Raw genomic sequence first — 7,980 nt, forward strand, 5'->3', positions numbered from 1 at the left:
CCGGGAACCGCGGCCCCAGGGGTCCCCGGGCTCTCCGCGGCCCGAGCGCCCCGCGCGGCTCTGCGCGAGCCGGGGTCTCCCCGAGGGGCTGGCGTCACCCAGCAAGCGCAGAGCCGGCTGGCCCCGATCTTGGCTCAGAGGAGCCGGGGGAAGAGGGAACCCTGCCACCCGCCGCCTTCTGTGCTGGGGACGACGGGTTGCGGCTCGCGATCCTTCGGGAAAGACCCCTCGGCACCCAGAGCCCCGGATGGGCCTCGCGCGGAGCCCTCGACCCTCACCCCACTCCCATCTTCGCCCACTGCCCCCCGATTTCCTGGGATTGCACAATTCCAGCGTTCCTCCCTTAGGCTGAAGCTTTTGCTTGTTTATCAGACTTTCAAGTACATATTTAGCTTTTAACCCTTTTTTGACAGTAGGGTCGAAGGGTATAGGGGTTGGAAAGAGCCTTGGAAAGACTGATTGAAGGAGGGGAGCTTTGGGGGCTCTGGGCGCCCGGCAAGGCGAGGCAGAGGGACCCGCCCCACATTTCATAATGGTCTGTGGCTTTGGCCCGGGGGCAGGCCGTGAAGAAGTCTATGAGGAAGTGACCCCGGGAGCTGGGGGTGCGGGGGTGGGAGTCTGAATTGGCTTTTATCCGTTGGATGCCAGCAAGGATTTGAGTCCATTCTGTTCTCTCAAGTTCAGCAGGAAAGGAAGGAGGCATAAAGGGGAGTTGGGGGAGCTGGGGTGGGGTGCGGATGGGGGCGGGCGGGACCAAGGAAAGGAATCACGAGCCCCCTCGGATCGTGCTGGACATCCTGTGGGTGGCTTGGCAGCGCACTATTCCGTAAGTCAGTCAAGCTTTGCTTTTGGACAAAACGGAGAACTCTTTTGAAATTGGCCACTCTTGTAAACAGAGGTGCTGAGATATCTAGCAGTGTTTGAATGATGCTTAGAGTGAGTTTTTCCAAGACAAAGACATGGTTTAAATGTTAAGTGAAAACAGCAGAATCCTTGCAAAAATGACGCGTTGAGAATGGCTGGGGGAAATACGCCAAAACACTGGCCTGAAATAGGGTGTGGGATTACAGAATGATAACAGGGTTTCTTTACTTTCTTCTTCTTCTTCTTTTTTTTTTTCCTTAGGCTTTTTTCTTTTTCCCCCAATGGGCATATTTTCCTTTTATAATCAGGAAAAAAAAATCAAGTTAAAGAAAAGGACACATGTGTTTGTGCCTCAGCCCAGGCCAGGGAAGGCTGGTGGTCTTCCTTGATGTGGAATGCTCAGGGGCAGCGACAGTGAAGCCTGTGGTCTTTGAGGGTTCTTGGAAACCCCCTGACAATCTCCTTCCAGAGCTTTTCTCTGCTAAAATGTAGAGGGTTTATGTTTTCCTTACAGTTCCTGGCAAAGTACTAAAAGGAGCCCTACCCAGTTCGCTGCTTGGGTGGACCTTCTGCTGACACCCCAGGCATGTACTATCCCCAAAGCAAGTAACTATCCCCCCCACCCCCGACATCAAGGCAGCTCGCCAAAGACAATTTCTCTCAGGGACTGGCATTTCTGCTTCCTCTTTCTCCTGGCTGAGAGACTGCAAAGTCTTGGAGAGATGACTGGGATTTCCACAGAATCCTCAATCTGAAGAGAATAGGAAGCCAGTCTCACTGGAATTGGCTGTGAAGGATGTCCAGCAACCACTGTCCTTTGGTTCCATCTCTGCCCAGCCAGAGCATCATGTCAGAGCTGAGTTTATTGGGTGTAACCTTTGTAAGTGGGTGACCCTCTGGCTCCCCTTTGGAGGCAGGTTTACTGAGAAACCACTGAAAGCAAACACCTCAGAGGCTCTCCTTTCCACAACCTCGTCCACGGCCGTAGAAGGGACTCCCCGTACTTGGTCATATGCTTTTGTGAAATCTGCCAAGTAAGAGCTTTTAACCACAGTCGTTCAGACATCTGTCTCTTTCCTCATCAACTTCTCCTTTAACACACTTCTAGACCATGCAGGATGGTGTTGGGGTGCCTGTGGTGTTTTCCAGAACTGTCTTGACATGATACAGCAGTAGCATTGTGAAGTTAAAAGACACTTTTCTAAACTGTCAATACGAAGAAACATTTTGATTAAATCATTCTAGAGGAAAAGACTGAATTAACATTTTGTTCTTTCTATACAGCATATTTTATGTATTTATTTTTAAATATTATTATTAATTTTTTGGCTGCGCTGCATGCCTCCTTGCAGGACCTTGGTTCCCTGACCAGGGATTGAACCCTTGCCCCCTGCAATGGAGTCCTAAGCACTGCACCGCCAGAAAATTCCCTAGAGCATATTTTAAAGGATTGTTGCATGTAGAGGCCACAATTACACAATCAAATGTGTAGATAAAAGAGTATTTTGGGGCCATGCCTTGGGAAATGCAGGATCTTAGTTCTCCCACCAGGTATCGAACCCTGAAGTGGAAGCACAGTCTTAACCACTGAACTGCCAGGGAAGCCCAAAAGAGCGTTAAAGAGGTATGTCAGGCGGTTAACTAACACAGGTATTCTATTTTCTGGAATTTTTGCAACGTTAGTGGTATTCAGCAGCTTTAAAAATGTGTAACTTGTGATTTATTTTGTAATGTGAAGTGAATACTTTTGTGCCTGACTTTATACTCTTAGTTGGGTATTCTTTACGGGTATTATATGAACAAACAAATTTCAGCCTTACAAAACCTGAATTGCCTCATTCCTTTCTGTTAATCTGCTACCTTCTGACCTGCTGATCTTCCTGAAATGTTTTCCTTATATGAATAATCTAGAGATGCTGCCCTCCCTGCCCTCAGGAGAGTGGGAGAGGGGTGGAGAAAGAAGCCCACATTGGTTGATGGCTTGGGTGCTTCTGCATGTGTTTTACCACTTCGGGCTGCCATGATTGCCGTGTCACAGATGAGGACACCGAGAAGAATTAAGTAACTTGCCTTGAGGTGAATTTATATGGTATCTGTGGCGTCTTAAGGCTTCCCAGTTGGCGCTAGTGGTAAAGAACCCGCCTGCCAATGCAGGAGACGTAAGAGAAGCAGGTTCGATCCTTGGGTCAGGAAGATCCCCTGGAGGAGGGTATGGCAACCCAGTCCAGTGTTCTTGCCTGGAGAATCCCATGGACAGAGGAGCCTGGAGGGCTATAGTCCATGGGGTTGCAAAAAGTCAGACATGACTGAGCATATACTATCATGGAGTCCTGTACCAAGGCCACAGAAGTAGAGCCACAAGCAGCACCATCTCTGGAAAGGACTGAGCCCCTTTGTAACTGTTGCCAAAAGTCCCCCAGCAGGCATCCTGACCCCATATTAGGCAAAAATGCCCACAGTAGTGCTCACTGTAGGCGCCCTAACCAACCTTCCACCAGGAATTTTCTTGGTCTTGAGGCTGTAAGAACTGGCAGCTAACCCAGGAAATGTGTCGACTCTCCTTGGTCTATTAGGAGGTTGCCCCACTGTGCTCAAAGTGCCCTTATCTCTGCTCTTTGTTCTTAATACACTCATTCCCCCCTGAAATGCTGTGTGTCTGAAAATTCCTTTCCAACCGCCCTCCGACTGCCATGACAGTATGCATTGAGCTAAGCCAAAACTGCTTTTCCTCAAATTCCCTTCTTGCAGAGTTCTGAATTAGCATGGAGCAGCGGATTTTTTTTTTTTTTTTTTTTTAACAGGATTTAGAAGGTAGAATGTGGCCATTCTCCTCTCAGGAGACTGGGGCAGGGCGAGAGGGATTGCTGCTGCTCACAGTATTGTGGCTTATCTACTGGTGTCCTGTAGAACAGGGAGGTAGCCAGTCTCGACGTTTCCTCCAGCATCTGCTGCTATGGCTTCCCTGTCTCCTGAGCCAGGTGCCCATTTAGCTCCCTGACAAAAGCATCCCCTTTTCCTGCAAGGCACCCTGCTGGAGACTTGGAGATAGTGAGAGACTGATGGTGGGTTGAGCATGTCCTTGTACCCGCCTCCTTTCGTCCACCTTCTCTTCCCCCTCCTGCCCAGACTGCAGCACCAGATACAGAAAAAAAAAAGTCTTACACAGATTATGTAGCCAACTTCCCTGATTTATTTATTTGTAAAATAGTTCTTTCTTTATCTGACTGTGCCGGGTCTTAGTTATGGCACGTGGGGTCTTTGATCTTTGTTGTGGGCGTCCCTGGTGGCTCAATGGGTAAAGAATCTGCCAGCGATGAGGGACACCTGGGTTTGACCCCTGGGTTGGGAAGATCCCCTGGAGAAAGGCATGGCAACCCACTCCAGTATTCTTGCCTGGAGAATCCCCATGGAAAGAGGAGCCTGGCGGGCTGCAGTTCACGGGGTCGCAAAGAGTTGGACAGGACTGAGCGACTGAGCACACAGCACAGTGGCATGAGGGATCTTTAGTTGTAGCATGAGAACTCTCTAATTGTGGCATGTGGGATTTAGTTCCCTGACCTGGGATCGAACCCAGGCCCCATGCATTGGGATGTAAGATCTTAGCCACTGGACCACCAGGGAAGTCCCTCCCATGATTTCTTAACATCAAGTCACACACACACACATTGCAGGGTGGTTTTGTTTCTCTGATCAAAATCTAACTGATCATATTCCCAAATTACACAGCACCTAGGGGTGCACTCCTAGCCAGTCCTGGCTAGCACTGGAGCCCTTTGCATCTCAGGCCAAACTTCTCATCGTGCCTTTTCAATTCCCCCAATCAAACCTGGCTCTGACCACCCCCGTCATACTTTTGAGGCTCACCAACAAGATCCTGCTTTTCTATCGTGAGACTTTAAGGATGTTTAAAAGTGAAGTATACTTGATTTGCAATGTTGTGTTAGTTGCAGGTATACAGCAAAGTGATTCAACTACACATATATATTCTTTTTTTTCTATTCTTTTCCATTTTAGGTTATTGCAAGATAATGAATATTGTTTCCTGTGCTATACAGCAGATCTTTTTTGGGGGGGGGGCATCTTCCACGTGGCATGTGGTATCTTAGTTCCCAGACCAGGGATCAAACCCACGTCACCTGCATTGGAAGCTCAGAGTGTTAACCACTGGACAACCAGGGAAGTCCCAGTAAATCCTTCTTGTTTATCTGTTTTCTATATGGTAGTGTGTATCTGTGAATCCCATACTCCTAATTTATCCCTCCTCCACCATCCATCCAGCATCCACCAAAGAATTGATGCTTTTGAACTGTGGTGTTGGAGAAGATACTTGAGAGTCCCTTGGACAACAAGAAGATCAAACCAATCAATCCTAAAAGAAATCAGTCCCATATATTCATTGGAGGGACTGATGCTGAAGCTGAAGCTCCAACACTTTGGCCACCTGATGCGAAGAGCCAACTCACTGGAAAAGACACTGATGCTGGGAAAAAGATCGAAGGCAGAAGGAGAAAGAAGGGGGAGACAGAGGATGAGATGGTTGGATGGCATCACCGACTCAATGCGCATGAATGTGAGCAAGCTCTGGGAGATGGTGAAGGACCTGGAAGCCTGGTGTGCTGCAGTCCATGGAGTTGCAAGGAATCGGACACAACTTAGCAACTGAACACCACCACCATCCGTGAGTCTTTGAAGACGAACTTCTTAAAAGCTGAGTGTGCTCTACTTTTCTTCCTACGCTGTCTGCCCCGCCTGCGCACCCCTCTTATTTCCTTAACTTCTCCCTGCTTCCTCCCTCCCCAAACCCACAATCTAAGTTCTAAACCTCCATTTCTTGTCTGAGCTTCCACTTCTTGAGGACTTTGTCGCTGTCCCAGTTTAGCATCTTCTACTGCTGCACAGCGTCTCGTGTCACGGTGGATCCCTGCTGAGACAGACACCTTCAGAGTGTGGGCAGGTGAGTGCCCCTGTCAGTCAAACCGAGCAGCAAGAGCTCCAAACTCGAAGTAGGCCCTGACCATTGCTTGACGGGGTGTCCTCTGAGCCAAGAAATTCCAGCAGTAGGATCAGGGGAACTGGCACAGAAGTAAAAGGATACATTCAGCTGGGTCTCTAGTGACCCCGTCCTGTCTCCTCATGGAGTCCAAGCTTGCTCTGCTCGCCGCACAATAGACCAGTGTATCTGAGAGACGAGGTGTTGAGGCAGGGAAGAGACTTTAATCAGAGAGCCGGAAGGCTAGCACCTCAAAATAACCATCTTATTGGGGTCTGGAGGCCAGGTTCTTTTATAGATTAGAGGTGAGGGGGTGGTGAGGATGCAAAGTTAAAAGGCCAAGAATCTAGCAAACATTTCCTAGAGCGGCAAGCCTCAGGGCAGGGGATGTGTTAATTCGTCCTTCCTGCCATCCGCAAGTGGACAGGGTTCTGAACAGAAGCGCCTTAGTTCAACAGTCAGGCAGACGGTTTACCTCTCCGAGGCAAACCGTTCTGCATGATTATGGAAACCGAAGCAACGAAAGGCGAGTCAAAGAAGAAGTTCTACTATGCAGTCAGAATTGGCGTCCTCCCTGCAACACTCACTGTGTCCATGGAGGGCCACAGCGCCTTCCATTCCATTCCCTGCTAGTGTTGCCTTTCTGCTTCCCCGGTGGGGCCATGGCAAAAACTCCATCCAAAGAAGTCAGACTATTTTCTTCTCTCTTCCTTCCCTTGCCAGGGTAACTATTTTAAAACGTGATACTCTGCATTTCCCTCCTCTGGGAAACAGGAAATGAATACCTGAAAATTTGGCAAGAAGAGAGAGTGCAGAGAGAAGGAAATGTGCAGGTCCTTTGAACCCCTATAAAAGGAGAAGTTACACCTACATATGTAAATATCAAAGCTTTAATATTCCTGCCTCTGGCGAGTCCCTTGGGAAAGCCCAAAAAAGGGGCCCAGGCCTTCTGGAAGCTGCCCGTGGGAACTGGGAGGGGCTGGCAGGAGATGTCTCCACTGATTTTCTGGACAGGGTTTGTGTAACTAATTCAGAGGAACTCAGATGGATCTCTGTTTTCTGGGAAGGCTGAGATCATATCATTATCCTTCCATGTGTAAACTTGCCACCTGGGTCCTGCAGACTTCCAGGAAGAACCTGGTAGGTAGGTTGGACAGGAATAAGAGTGGCTCATTAAGAGACGGGCCTAGATGAGGCAGTGGCTGCTGTGAATCAGCTCAGTGCAGCTGGGTGGTGTCACCAGAGCCTCTGATGAGTCATCATTGACACCATTAGCAAAGCGGAATCAGGCCTCAGACCAAATCAGATCAGAGCAGTCACTCAGTCGTGTCCGACTCTTTGCCATCCCATGAATCGCAGCACGCCAGGCCTCCCTGTCCATCACCAACTCCTGGAGTTCACTGAGACTCACGTCCATCGAGTCAGTGATGCCATCCAGCCATCTCATCCTCTGGCGTCCCCTTCTCATGCCCCCAATCCCTCCCAGCATCAGAGTCTTATCCAATAAGTCAACTCATTGCATGAGGTGGCCAAAGTACTGGAGTTTCAGCTTTAGCATCATTCCTTCCAAAGAAATCCCAGGGCTGATCTCCTTCAGAATGGACTGGTTAGATCTCCTTGCAGTCCAAGGGACTCTCAAGAGTCTTCTCCAACACCACAATTCAAAAGCATCAATTCTTCAGCTGTCAGCCTTCTTCACAGTCCAACTCTCACATCTATACATGACCACAGGAAAAACCATAGCCTTGACTAGATGAACCTTTGTTTGCAAAGTATTGTCTCTGCTTTTCAATATGCTATCTAGGTTGGTCATAACTTTCCTTCCAAGGAGTAAGCGTCTTTTAATTTCATGCCTGCAGTCACCATCTGCAGTGATTTTGGAGCCCAGAAAAATAAAGTCTGACACTGTTTCCACTGTTTCCCCATCTATTTCCCATGAAGTGATGGGATTGGATGCCATGATCTTCGTTTTCTGAATGTTGAGCTTTAAGCCAACTTTTTCACTCTCCTCTTTAACTTTCATCAAGAGGCTTTTGAGTTCCTCTTCACTTTCTGCCATAAGGGTGGTGTCATCTGCATATCTGAGGTTATTGATATTTCTCCCAGCAATCTTGATTCCAGCTTGT

The sequence above is a fragment of the Bison bison genome, unplaced genomic scaffold (assembly GCF_000754665.1).
Source record: "Bison bison bison isolate TAMUID 2011002044 unplaced genomic scaffold, Bison_UMD1.0 scf7180017864481, whole genome shotgun sequence".
Lineage (NCBI taxonomy): Eukaryota > Metazoa > Chordata > Mammalia > Artiodactyla > Bovidae > Bison > Bison bison.